This window comes from Felis catus, chromosome A2 (genome assembly GCF_018350175.1).
Source record: "Felis catus isolate Fca126 chromosome A2, F.catus_Fca126_mat1.0, whole genome shotgun sequence".
Taxonomy (NCBI): Eukaryota; Metazoa; Chordata; class Mammalia; order Carnivora; family Felidae; genus Felis; species Felis catus.
Genome location: NC_058369.1, coordinates 125,191,773 through 125,206,663, shown reverse-complemented (window position 1 = coordinate 125,206,663; position 14,891 = coordinate 125,191,773). Strand labels below are relative to the sequence as shown.

Below are 14,891 nucleotides of genomic sequence, written 5' to 3'. Positions count from 1 at the left end.
CATCAGGAAAGTCATTCCTACCCTGGCAAAAAGTGAGTACGGGGTATCTCGGGGGTTTAGAAACATCACCTTTAACGTTCTCCATGAGAAGATTGAGAAAAATCTCTGCTATAGAACAACATGAAAAAGAAGGGACAAGTATTTCCCACTAATTCATTCCTATTGGTTGCTCTGATGCGTACAAACACGAACACTGAGTGTTCAGAATCACACTTGCAAATTGGGCCTTCCTGAAATAAATCAATTGCTGAGTGGCATCACAGCAAACTCTAGGCCACCAGGAAAGAAAAAAACAAAAAACAAAAAAAGCGAAATATTCAGCTCTGCCATTGAGAATTCACGGGCTGCTTGAGAGACGAAAGATAACTTTATTTTTATTTTTTTCAGATGATCCCAAACTGCTTATTTCTTTTTCTAAATAGTGACTCTAGAGAGGTTAAAAGTAGGTAGCTTCCCACTGCTCGTAGCCTGACTTGAAATGCGACCGGGCCAAGATCCGTCTTAAACAGATGGAATTGAACATTTAAACATTTGAATATTTAAAGACTGCCTTGCCCCACACTGGGAGCCCTGGGTATGCTACTGACATACTGATTTCCAATTCTGTTGAAGCTCCCTTTCCAGTGAAGAGTTTCAAGGGCTCTGGCAGAACGCTGGGGGGCAGTTGTTCTGGTTAGTGTTTGCTCATTTGTTGCCTTTCTCGTGTGCCAGAATTGACTGGAGAAGTGGAGCAAGGGCCCTCAGGATATGAGATGGAGTGGATTGCGGTGGGCTGTGGCTGGATTCTTTTTCTCTGCCCCTCCCCCCTTGCCCCCCCTCCCCCCCGCAATCCAGGCCAAAAAAAAAAAAAAATGTCAATGAGTTCTCATGGCAACCAGATTTGGAAGAATCTGAAGTGGAGGGCTAAAACAGGCCAAAACAAAGAAATAAAATCTGTCCACATAACAGGGTAATTCCAGAAACAGTTGCCTGGGGGCTCAAATGAAATCTGATTCCCATCTTTAGTGAATTTCCATCTTGATTTTATCTTTACTATTTTACTCTGTTCCTGGATTTCCTCTAACAGCACCAAGACCCTGATAAGCTAAGAAAATTGGTCTTGATTCTTGCTTGTGAACCTTTGAGCTGGGGCTCAGACTTTTCTTGGTTGCCCGCTTGGAAAGCACCTGACTCCCTTGGCAAAGCAAGTTACCCACATTGAAATTCAGAGCCAGGTTGACCCTGGCCGGCCTCTTCAAGACCTTTCAAGCATCTCTGCTCAGGGTGTTTCAAGTACTTGTACAGAAATAAAAGGCCAGAGGATTTGATTCAGAAGTCTGAGCTTTTAAACTGCATTTCAGATTAGGAAAGCGTAGGTGGTGACTATGCAAATTTATCTGATTAAAAAATGTTCTATGAAAAATAAAGAACTTACTCATTTAAGACACCAATAATGTCAAACTTTCACCAGCTCTGCTTGCTAACTGGTTAATTAGCAGATATGGCCATCCACTGCAGGGTAAAACTTTTTCCTCTACTCCCATGCACTTATATTTCTGCATCTCCGTCTCCTTTCCTTTAAGATGGAAACATCATTGATTCCTACTGCTATGGGCCACGTGTGTTCAATAAGTCTGGAATCTAATCACTAAATAAATATTTGTTGATAACTTACTGTCCATAAGACTGACCTTATGTAGGCAGCAGGGGATAGCGAAATGAGTAAAATCAATCTTTGCTATCCTATAGATGGATATCTCTCACCGCCTAGATTTTCCTAGAAGATTTGTCATACTTTTGACTCAAAGATTCTGCAAATAAGTGTAACAGCAACGCTCTCGTCCACCGTCACAACATTCACCCCAGAGTTTTGGGAATGAGAAAAGACCAGGTGGGACTCAAGGTTGAAGACCATATTCCTTACGCTTAATTGATATCCTGAAAGGATCTGCTCCTTACTTTACTCCCTTGTTTTCTATCTTGCAAAATGAATGTCCTGTGACATTTGAAGTCTTCAATTAGGATTAAAGTTCTTTAGAGCAAACCAAAGAAAACTGACAAATCCTATAAGAACAAAACATTTTTTTTCCTTTCAAATTGGCTATCAGTGTCTTCACCCCAAAGTTCTGGTGAGTGGAAAGTGGAAAGACGGCTACGTGCAATAAGCTTTCGTTCTGAAACTACGCAATCCGGATAAAAGGAAGAAAATTCATCAGGGCTCAGAGAAGTTGCTATGGGAAACTGAACTGGTCTTTAATGTGGTTCTCCTGTCTTGTATATGATTTAACTGTAGAGAGAAACAATGAGATTGTTTCCTTTTTTGCTCAAGTTATCTTGATAGCTTGTTTTGGCAAGAGATTGTCAAGCATTGGGAAATTGCAAAACTTATATTAATGTGTTGAAAAGCAAAATCTGCCACATCTCATATATATGTATGTGCAAGTGTCTGAGACGTGACCCTGAGAGCCTATGGGCTACGCAGCTCACCTTTGGGAGCTGTGCCTGTATTTTATATGAACCAGAGCGGTGCAAACACCTCCTGAAGGAGACTCAGAATCCTTTCCTTGACAACTTGGATGATGCTCTTTACAATCCTGCGTTCCCACTTCAGTCACAGAGACTTAACCACATTTTCTAGTGAGTGGCACAGTCTCTCTACCTGCAGGTACGGGCTAAATGTGCCCCTCTTACCTCAAAAAAACCCATATGTTAATGTCTAAACACCCAGTACCTCAGGATATGACCGTCTTTGGATATAGGCTCTTTAAAGAGAGAGTTATATTAAAATAAGGCACAGAGGGGGGGCTCCTGGGTGGCTCAGTCAGTTAAGCATCCGACTTCGGCTCAGGTCACGATCTCACGGTTTGTGAGTTTGAGACCCGCATCGGGCTCTGGGCTGACAGCTCAGAGCCTGGAACCTGCTTTAGAGTCTGTGTCTCCCAGTCTCTCTGCTCCTCCCCTGCTCATGCTCTGTCTCTCTCTCTCTCAAAAGTAAAATAAAAAATTAAAAAAAAATAAGGCATAGAAGGGAAAACCATGTAAAGATTCAGAGAGAAGGCCATTTATAAGTCAAGGAGTGAGGTCTCAGAAGAAACCAACCCTGCTGACACTTTGTTCTCAAACTTCTACCCTCCAGAAGAGTTGCTTACGCCACTGAGTCTGTGGTGCTTTGTAATTGTAACTCCAGCAAACTAATATACCGGGCAAACAATAAACTCAATTTTTTATTGTTGTTTTATATTTTTCAGCTCTGTGGTTCTTCATATTGTGATTAACAAATGCTGTTATATACTACACTACAGATATTATAAGAATATAAGACAGGCACTTAGGAAACATTTAGTAGAATTTTGAATAAATTAAAAACATGGGATAAAATATATGTACTAAAGCTTGATTTGTGGAAAAGTATTAATTTTATAGTGAAAAATAATAAACCAAAAGTAATTATTAATTAGAAACTGACAGACTAGCATGCTACGTGAAGGGAGAAGACTGAGTAAAGTAATAGTAAAAACCATAATTCTACAAGTAAGGCAAGTAACTCTTTTAATAGGGTTGAGAATAATAAACATTGCAATAAAGTTTCCTTTTTAAATTATTCTTTTTTTTGGATTATAGCCTAACAAAACAATATTTTTCTTTTTTTTTAAATTTTTTTTAACGTTTATTTATTTCTGAGACAGAGAGAGACAGAGCATGAACAGGGAAGGGTCAGAGAGAGAGGGAGACAAAGAATCTGAAACAGGCTCCAGGCTCTGAGCTGTCAGCACAGAGCCTGACGGGGGGCTCGAACTCACAGACCGCGAGATCATGACCTGAGCCAAAGTCGGGCGCTTAACCGACTGAACCACCCAGGCGCCCCCAAAACAATATTTTTCAACATATGTATTGTGCTGTGCTGATCACACTTACAACCATGTGGGTATAGGGTGAATGTGAAAATTTGCTCGAGAGGAGAGAAAAAACTGAAATAATTATACCTTCTCAGAAACAAAATATGTAACATCATAAAAACACACAAAGTAGAAGTCTCTAACCTGGAAATCTTGAATGAGATTTGGTGATTTTATGAAAAATGTATGTATGTATGTGTATATGTTTCTAAGGAAGGGGTCTAATCTTTTTCTCAGTCTCTCAAATAATAGCCACTTCTCAAGAAGACGAAGAACTGTATACCTAAAGCATAATTATGTTTGTTAAAAAAAAAAAAAAAAAGGCTCCCAAATATTATCAAAGTTCAGTGACACCTTAGAATTGGAAAATCTGGGACTCACCAAATTCCATGGTGCACGAGCATTTGTTAAATATCCCGTCTATGGATTTGGATAGAGATGCGCTGTGGTGTCAGAGATGTGGAGTACGTGTTGCGTCCGTGTGTTTACAGGATAAATTCCGTATCTGTCTGCAATAACTGAAGTGTGGCCCCACCCCATGTCTCCAGGAAGGTATCAAATAACAAAATCCCACAACTTTTAAATATATTTTTTTCAACGTTTTTTTATATATTTTTGGGACAGAGAGAGACAGAGCATGAACGGGGGAGGGGCAGAGAGAGAGGGAGACACAAAATCGGAATCAGGCTCCAGGCTCTGAGCCATCAGCCCAGAGCCCGATGCGGGGCTCGAACCCACGGACCGCGAGATCGTGACCTGGCTGAAGTCGGACGCTTAACCGACTGCGCCACCCAGGCACCCCAAAATCCCACAACTTTTAAAACCACAAAACCCTGAGATATCCACGCATCCTATCATTGTGTTCTATAAAGGAGAAAAGGGGGATTCCAAAAATGGAAATGTTCACGGTGACTGCTGGAGTGAACGGACGTCTACTTCCTTGATGTCCAGCCAAGAGCCCGCCAGCTCATGTCATTCAAGGGCTGGGCATCCTCTTCCTGCCACCACAGAAAGAAGTGTGTTTTTGCTATCTTACTAGCCTTCAAGGTGTCCTAGGTACCAGGTTTTATTCTGTAGTCGTGAAGGGTCCTCTTGACAAGGAGTAAAGTGAAGTAGGACTTTCTTGTTTGCCGAACAGAATAGTGGGAGATTCAGTGGAGTAGAGGGTAAGTGGTTGTCAGCACAGGTTCTGGAGCCAGGACACCTGCCGGCAAGGCCCAGCTCTTGCCATTTGTGAGGTCACAAGCAAGCTTCTTAATTTCCTTGTGGAAACCTGTCCCTTGTCTGCAAAATGAGGATAAAAATAGTGTCTGTCTCCTAAGAGTTGTCCTGAGAATTATGTGAGTTCATAAACACGAGGCCTTTAAAAGAGCACTCGGCTCATAGGACGAATGGCTTACGCCAGGCTGAGCTGATTCTCTTCCCCTCCTTTCTTCTTGGGTGAAGTCTTCAATGAAGCCTATTTTGAAGAGAGAAAGAGACTTTTACAATGACTTTACAAGCTGAATTTCATTTGTCCCCTTTCATTAGTTCTGCCTCCTGCCCAACACTGTTCCACAACTACCACATGATCAAGGGGTTCAATGAAAGGACTTTTACTGGCCTGCTGTTTGTCCTGTGAGTTTTCTGAGCTTATCTCTCTTAGCAGTCTTACGTTTTGACATATCATATGGCCCATGATAAGTCTGTCTGGTGTCTTCATATGCATTAGTTATTCTAAACTTCTTAGTTTTTATATACTAGATGGGAAGAAACATATACTCTTTACTTTTCTAGCTTTATCCTTTGTTTTTAATCTTAGCAAAATATGTCATCAGACCCAAACAAAGGAAGGACAGTTACTGTAGATTGACCATCCAAAAGCCATTCCCATATTCCTTGCTTTCCTCTACAATCAAAGTGAAAATGAAAATACTCACATCCCCAACCTGCCAGGGGCTTATGGTGATGAATGCTCCATGTCTGGCCAATGAGATCTAAGATGAAGCCTGTGGATTAGATGTCTGAGGAACTTATCCTCTTCCCTTTATTTTTTCCTGAAATGAAATGATTTCTAGAAGTGAATCCATTGTCTTGTGATATCGGCATAAAACCATGCGCTGAGGACAGCAGAGCAAGAAGATAGAAAAAACAAATTGAATTGATGTCATTGTTCAGCTACAGTATCAGCCCTGAATGCCTTACCCTTGGACTTCTGCTCTTAAATCAGACAAATAAAGCCATTATTCACATTTCGTGCTGCTTCTAACCAAATACAATCCTAAATGATATAACAGACATTCTAACTTAATTAGTTGGGAATAAAAGGACCCAAAGACAACAATTATGCAAGACGTGTGCCCTCTTCAAGCCACACTGCTGTGAAAATCCTGGCAGAAATGGGAAAGACTGCAGATGAAAAGTTTTTGGAAAGTTATACGTATGACTTTCTCATGATGAATATAGGGCACCTGAATAGTTATTAAGGGTATACTTCAATACAAGACACAGCAAAAAAAAGCCCTGTGGGATCCTACATGTGTATGAGGAAAGTTTGAAGTCCAGAGCTGCTTATCCCATTACTCTGGAGTCTGCCTCTTTCCAAACCATGCAAAATTAGATACAGTTATATGCTCTTAGGGGACTATCTGCAGAATGGTTGCTTACAGCTCCTTCTTGGCATCATAGGAAGAAAAATCTTCACAGTAACATTTTCCATTTATTTTAAAGTACAAAACATTCATTTATGGCCTACTATGTGCAGTGCATTGGGCTAAGGGCTGAGCATGCAAAGATGGAAAGACCTAGGACTACCTTGAGGATTCAATTTAAGCATCATACAGTTCTATATATCACTGTAATGGTAAGTAGGGAAATATATACACATGTATGTGTATATGTACATGTACATGTGTGTATATATCAAAAATTTTAGAAAGATACTATTCTATTAATTCGAGAGGAAAATGTTAATTAAATGTTAATTAAGCTCCTCTTCCCACCCCAGGACTGTATGTCTTCACCTCAACTCTTTATGGAAATCTTGGCCCTAATTTCACCAAAAGTCCCAAACTCTAACTTACACTGAATATATATATGTATATATATATATATATATATATATATATATATATATATATATAATGCAGTAAGGAAGATACAATGACTATTGCTGGTGTATAGAAAAGTATCAATATCTTCTGCATTATTTTGTAATCAGTCAAATTATAAAATTTTCTTATCAACTAATGTTTTTGTTTTGTTTTTTCCTTAGGTACTCCTAGTAAACCATTAAACCATCAGCAAAATTAAAATCAAAACAAAACAAAACAAAAAAAGCCCCCAAACCCTAACAACTTAAATTTATTTTCAGATTTTTTTTCTATTTCTTTTTTCTTGTCTAATTTCTTTCATTGGGCATTGCTGATAAAATAGGATTAAATGACTGGGATGATAGTGTTATCCTTGTTTGATTCTTGCCCTTAAGGGGAATCCACTTGCAGAATCACTAAACAAACACACACACAAACAAACAAATAAATAAGCTTAGTAACAGATGGATCTCTAACTTCAACAGATGCTAAGGGAGAGAGAAGAAGAAGAATGCAGCCATATGGGTTTGAAATAGCTATAAATCCAAATTTCTTTGTCACTAAAAGGTAGGTGTAATTCAGCAGAGTTCAAGCAATTCTGTCAGAATTGCCCGTTTTAATCTTCTCCAGCAAATCTGAATTGGGTCTTAGAGGGACATGATGTGGTGTGCCTGCCCTTCCCTCAACAAAAGAAAACAAAAATCCTACTGTTGACTTTCTACACAATTTTGGATATGACGCCAGCACAGAGTGCCTATGACATATACAGCCCATGACTTATCCCCATATCTGATTTTTGATGCTAATAACACCTTGTCTCCAATAATGTTACTTGACTAGAGAAATCGGTAACCTTTAATTCCTTTCATTGTTTTTTTTTTTTAATTTTTTTTATGTTTATTTATTTTTGAGAGAGAAAGAGAGACAGGGTGTGAGCGGGGGAGGGCAGAGACAGAGGGAGGCACAGACTTGGAAGCAGGCCCCAGGCTCTGAGCTGTCAGCACAGAGCCTGACCCGGGGCTTGAACTCACAAGCCGTGAGATCATGACCTGAGCCGAAGTCAGACACCTAACCGACTGAGCCACCCAGGCGCCCCCTTCATTGCTTTTGCTTAAGAAGGTAGTTGATATGTTTTTTTCTCTCTGATTTACAAGTTTCCTCTCAAGCAAGTTAGTAACTTATTACCTAGATATATATTAATGAGTTGTTGAGAAGGTGGAAGTTTTGAGGCAGATCAGTTTTTAATAGAAGGTACCATTTGTTTTTCAAGAAATATTTATTTATTTTAAAAGAGAGAGCAATTGAGAGAAAGGGCATGAGCGTGAGTGGGGGTGGGGCAGAGGGAGAGAGAATGAGAATCCCAAGCAGGCTCCACACTCAGTGCAGACCATGACCTGGGGCCTCCATCCTACGACCCCAGGATCATGACCTGGGACGAAATCAAGAGTCGGACACTCAACCAACTGAGCTACCCAGGCGCCCCAAGAGAAGATAGCATTTGTAAAGTGAATTAATTTATAATCTGCTCTACGATTTTATATTTTCACCTCTTTGGGTTACTTAACATGAGAGTATATTACCACAGCTGAAATCACTTGTACATAAACAGTTTAGTGGTGCTTCTTTATCATCCCACCAGGCTTCTAATTTATATGTTGAGTGCAATATATTCTAGTAAAATGAGTAATTGGAAATGCAGTTACGTGCATTACCTTGCCACTATAATTTTTTAAAATATTGTCAGCTTCCTGAAATGTCAGACAACGCCATTTAAATTCCAGTGTGCAATTTTTACCTTATCTATAGGAGTATCCTGAGACAGTAATTAGGTGGGACCAAAGTCATAATCATTATTTTCTCTAAGTAATGGATAGTGTATAATACATATCACCTTTCCAAGATGTCAGAGAATTTTGCTTTTACTTTGATAACTGCAAAGTGCAATTAGAAAATCTGTCAAAATTATTTCATTACTTTTTGGAGAAGTCAAATTATCGAGGCATTTGGAAGGAGAAAAAATGAGGGTTATAAAGTGCTGGATACTTGATTATAAAACAGAGAGAGTCTACTACATTTAAATATTTTAAAAACTGCATTTCACACTAGGAACTCAAGTTCAGCCAACAGTTTTATGCATCAATTCTTTGAAAAAAAAATGGTTTGCCTAAAAACTAACAACTGACTTTCAAAATTGGATTGTAAAGAGCATTGTTATTCTTTGCTTTGGACCATAAACTAAAAACTGAGATTCATTTACTAGGAGAAAAGGTGAAATTATATATGTGTGTGTGTGTGTGTATATATATACATATTTGTGTTTGTGTGTGTGTGTGTGTGTGTGTGTGTATATATATTTGCCTTGCTGAGTAATTACATATATATATTATATGTATATACGTAATCAATATGTATATATTTATATAAATACATAAATAAGCATCTCACATATGCAGGGCCCTGTGCTAAGTGCTAGGGATACAATGTGAATGAGAACGACATGGTATCTGCTTTCATGGAGGGAGCCCAAAGATAAGCAAGTAAACATATAAACGAAATAATTTCAGCTTATTATAAAGGCTAATAAGAAATTAAACAGAGTGAGGATAGATATGGTGACCTACTTAGTTACCATGGTGTGAGGAGGACTTTCTGAAGAGGTGACATTTGTCCTGAAGGAGGAGAAGAAATTGCAAGAATTTGTGTCCATTCCTGGACATCTGATTCAATGATCTGAGGATCTCATTGATCACTGATATCAGATGGTGGGTCCTACATTACAAACATGGGTATAATAAAGAGTCCATCTTGAATATGTAACAACTCCAAAACAAGTATGAACGGTCACTAGAAAGTGAACTCAGATAAAATAGAGGGCAAGATGTATGTCAACTGGTAGCATTAACTGTAGATAAAGAAATCCAAGTTGTTGGAAAATGTTATTTATCTGCATAACTGGACAGAAGAGAAAGATGCCAGGGTAGTGTTAGCCCTCTGCTCTTACCTCCTGGCTATTCAGCAAGGCAATACAGGATGGTTACTTCCTATTACAGTTGAAATACCCAGTTACAACTTTCATTTGTCTTTTGCTGGTTTTTGCAACTCTGCCTCCCCTCATTTTCATTCTGGTAGTTGCACTGTTTTCCTTTTAGGGAACCTTGTTTTCCCTGTGGTGTCCAATATTAATAAGGTTGTAAATTACCGTTCCTAGCCTGACCTTCCCAAACCAGGCTAAGGCTCTCATTCAGGGACTTTGAATCTTGAGCTGAGTGATAAAGGATGGAAAAATGATGTAGTTAGAATTCATTTATTCTAGCAGCAGCACAGGATTTGACTGTCAGTAATTCCTGGTCTGTGTGTAGCCAGAGAGTAGCCCTCATTTCCATAAACTTCTAAGCCTGATTTTCTCTGTTCAAGATTTTGTCTGTTCTATTAACCATGGAAGATCCTGCCAATAAATTACTTTTTTGCTCAAATTATTAGAATTGGTTTCTATTGTCTGCAACCAAAATTCTAATTCTTATGCTTCCTGGAGGGAAGCTATGATATCATTCCAGAATGAAGTACAACCATAAAAATCAGGCAAATCAGGAAATAGCCATTATTTTACAGAATCCCTTACATTAAAAAATAATAATTAAAATGGAGGGGAAAAAACTTCTCTAGCAAGAGCATAATTCTGCATTTCAACAGTGATTTAAGAAAATAAAGACAGCATTTTCTATAATTATTATTAAAAGATGTAATAACACTAATTAAGCATTGATATGCATATCAACTTGAGACAAGGACATAATGAGACACAGAAGAGGAATTAAAAGGGAAGGTCCTGAAAACATCTTCAGAAACATGGTCTGACCCAGGGGAACAGGGGCTTCAGGAGAGAGGCAAACCTGAACTCTTATGAATGGAACACATCACTGACTTCTTATCTCTAAAAACTGGCAGATTGGACTAATCAAAGAAGAGGGGTCTCAAGGAGGACTCCTGCCCTAGGCAGGTATACTACCAGGGAACCATGACCAGAGGAGACTTCCACACAGGGACAGATGCTTGCCAAGAAGACTTAATTGCATAGAAATAAAGCTTCCTATTCTGAGTATCAAGAGCCCAATGTCCCCATCTAGTAAGTGAACCCATTGGTTGGAGACAGCAAGGAGCAAAATGGGTATTATAGGAATCAAATCAATGAAGGAGAAGACAAAAACAAACAAACAAATGCTCCAACAGCATGGAAAGGACAAAGAGGTTTAAATGAGAATTGATGATAAACACTGAAGATGCTTTCAACAAAACAACCACCAGAAAATAAGAAAGTGATAAATAAAAACACATGAAAATCCTTAACATATATGTGTTTAACAACAATGTCAAAATATGTGAGCCAAAAGCTGATAAAACTTCAAGGAGAAATAGATGAATGCACTACTACAGTTGAAGATTTCATGTCCTTCTATTGGAAATGGACAGACCCAAGAAGCAGAAAATCAGTAAACTTAACAACATCTTCAATCAAGTAGATATAATTGACATCTAGAGACTACTTCATCCAACAATAGCTGAATGCATATTCTTCTCTAAGCTCACATTTATGAAGATAGATCACATTCCAAGCCATAACACACATTTTAACAAATTTTAAAAGATAGAAGTTACACAGTGTCTGCTCTTAGACCACAATGGACTTAAAGTAGAAATCAATATCAGAATGATAACTGGAAAATCCCGAACTACTTGGATATTAAATAACACATTTATAAATAACACATTGGGTAAAGAAGAAATCTCAAGAGAAAATTTAAAATATTTTGAGCTAAACAAAAATTAAAACAAACTTATCAAACTTTGTGGGATATAATAAAAATAATTAATAAAGGGAAATTTATAGTGTTGAATATGTATATTAGAAAAGAAGAAAGATAAAAAAATCAACCATATAAAGTTCAACCTTAAGAAATTAGAAAAAGTAGATCAAATTAACTCCAAAGTAAGCAGAAGAAAATAAGTAATAAAAATTCAAACCACCACCAATGGCATTAAAAATAGGAAACCAAAAGTTGATCCTTTGAAAAAGATCAGTCAGGCTAAATAAGAAGAAAAAAGAGATAAAACCCAAATCAATAAAATCAGAAATGAAAGAGGGAATATTACTACATATCCTGTAGACTTTAAAAAGACAATCAGGGAATACTCTTAACAACTCTCTGCCCGTGAATTTATTAATCTAGATGAAATGGACCAAATACTTGAAAGACACAATCTGCTAAAACTCACACGAGAATCATATGATATGAATAAATCTACATCTATTAAAGAAATTGAATCCATAATTAATTACTTTCCAAAACAGAAAGCACCACTGGTTGATTCTACTAGACATTTAAGGAAGAAATTATACTAATTATCTATGATCTCTACATGAAGATAGAAGCAGGGAGAGTACTTCTTAACTCCTTCTTTGAGGCCAGCATCACCCTAATACCAAAACTAGACAAAGACATTACAGGAAAATAAAACTACACAATAATATCTCTCATGAAATAGATGCAAAAATCCTTAATAAAATTAGATCCAACAATGGTGAAGAGAATTATACACCACAACTAAATGGCATTCATTCTAAGTATGCAAGACTGGTTCAATATTCAAAAATCAATTAAGGTAATCCACTACCTCAGGAAGACAAATTACATGATCATATCAACAGATGCAGAAAAGCATTTGACAAAATCAACATTAATTCATGATTAAAAAAAAAAACCTCTGTAAATTAGGAATAGAGAGGAACTTCTTCACCTCGATAAAGAATATCTACAAGAAACCTAATATCATACTTAATGATGAGAAACTGAAAGCTTTCCCACTCAACTCAAGAACAAGGCAAGGATATCTCCTCTCATCCTGATTTAAAAATTTTTTTTTCAACGTTTATTTATTTTTGGGACAGAGAGAGAGCATGAACGGGGGAGGGGCAGAGAGAGAGAGGGAGACACAGAATCGGAAACAGGCTCCAGGCTCTGAGCCATCAGCCCAGAGCCCGACACGGGGCTCGAACTCACGGACCGCGAGATCGTGACCTGGCTGAAGTCGGACGCTTAACCGACTGCACCACCCAGGTGCCCCTCATCCTGATTTTAAACACTACTAGAAGTCCTAGCTAATACAATATGACAAGAAAAGGAAATAAAAGGTATACAGTTGAGAAGGAAGAAATAAAACTTTTTTCACAAATGACACTGTTGTCCATATGGAAAACCCCAAAAAATCAACAAAAAACTCCTGGAACTAGTTCTCGGGTATAGCAAACTAGAAAGATAAAAGATTAATATAACAGGTTAATTTTCTTCCCATATACCAGCAAAGAACAAATGGAATTTGACATTAGAAACATGATATCACTTATTATAGCACCAAAAAACAAAAAGAAAAGAAAAATAAAAGAGAGCGAGAGAGAGAGAAAGAAAGACTCAAATATAAATCTAACAAAATATATATTATATAAGGAAAACTACAAAACTATGATGAAAGATATCAAAGAACTTAAAAGCTAGAGAAATAGCCCATGGTCACAGATAGGAAAACTCAATATTGTCAAGATGCCAGCTCATCCCAAATGGATCTACAGTTTCAAAGCAATCCCAATAAAAATTCCAGTAAATTATTTTGTGGAAATTGACAAATTTGTTCCAAAGTATGTATAAAAAGACAAAACCTAGAATAGTCAACAGAATATTGAAGGAGAACAGTCAGAACAAACACTATGTATCTTCAAAACTTACTGAAAAGCTGTAGAAACCAAGACATGGTGGCACTGCAAAAGAATAGGCAAATATATCAATGGAACAAAATAGAAAGCCCAGAAATAGACCCACATAAATATAGTCAACTGATCTTTGACAAAGGAGCAAAAGCAATACAATGAAGGAAAGACAGTTGTTTAACAACCAGTGCTGGAATAACTAGACACTCATATGCATAAGAAAATCTATGCACACACCTGACCCCTTCACACATTTTTTGCTGACAGATGAAAGAAAACTCTAAAAATAAAAGTGAGGCTTAAATTGAATACTAATTCTATTATCTGAAGTTCTTGGGCTAAATCCCGGAGATTACATTCTCTCAAGTTAAAGTGAAGTAGGTGGTGAAAGAAACAGAAAAAAATCTGCTACTAGGGCTATTCTGGGATTTTAGATTTTTCAGGAATTTTTTCTGTTGAAATTATCAGAGATTCATACAATTAATGTAGGAAAAACATCCTCATGGCCTAGGTGGGAAGTGATGAGAAGTGTGGCAAACTAGATCATACAAGACCATAAACACAAATTCAATTTTTTTAATGTTGATTTATTTTGACAGAGAGAGAGAGAGAGAGCTGGCACATGTGCGTGAGTGGGAGTGGGGCAGAGAGAGAGGGGGACAGAGGATCTGAAATGGGTTCTGTGCTGACAGCAGACCCTGATGTGGGGCTCAAATTCACAGTGAGACAATGACCTGAGCTGAAGTCAAACGCTTAACCCACTGAGCCACCCAGGTGCCCCAACACAAATTCAATTTTTAAAATCAAATGTGCTGTAAGACACACCAAAAGACATTGATGAAAGAAATTGATGAAGACACAAAGAAATGGAAAGATGTTCCATGCTCATGGATCAGAAGAACTAATATTGTAAAAAATGTCCATATTACCCAAAGCAATTTACAGATTCATTGCAATTCCTATTAAAATTCCTATGTCATTTTTCACAGAAATGGAACAAACAATCCAAAAATTTGTATGGAACCACAAATGAAATAAAAAAGCCAAAGCAATCTTGAAAAAGAACAACTAGGCTGGAGTCATCATACTTATTGATTTCAAACTATATTACAAAACTCTAGCAATCAAAACAGTATGTTATTGGCATAAGAACAGATACATAGATCAATGGAACAAAATAGAGTCCAG

General features: G+C 37.6%; 1 long non-coding RNA gene across 12 annotated transcripts in view; it reads right to left on the bottom strand.

Moving 5' to 3' along the window:
* Positions 1-4,557: 4,557 nt before the first annotated feature.
* Positions 4,558-14,891, bottom strand: part of LOC111559527 — an 81,337-nt gene continuing 71,003 nt past the window's right edge. For 10 of the 12 annotated variants that reach the window (XR_002740556.2, XR_006594380.1, XR_002740560.2 and 7 more), the window contains one exon: positions 4,558-5,334. This is a non-coding gene — a long non-coding RNA (uncharacterized LOC111559527). Of the gene's footprint in view, positions 5,335-5,794; positions 5,912-14,891 lie in introns of all 12 variants that reach the window. The other 2 variants (XR_006594379.1, XR_006594382.1) reach the window with 1 other exon arrangement.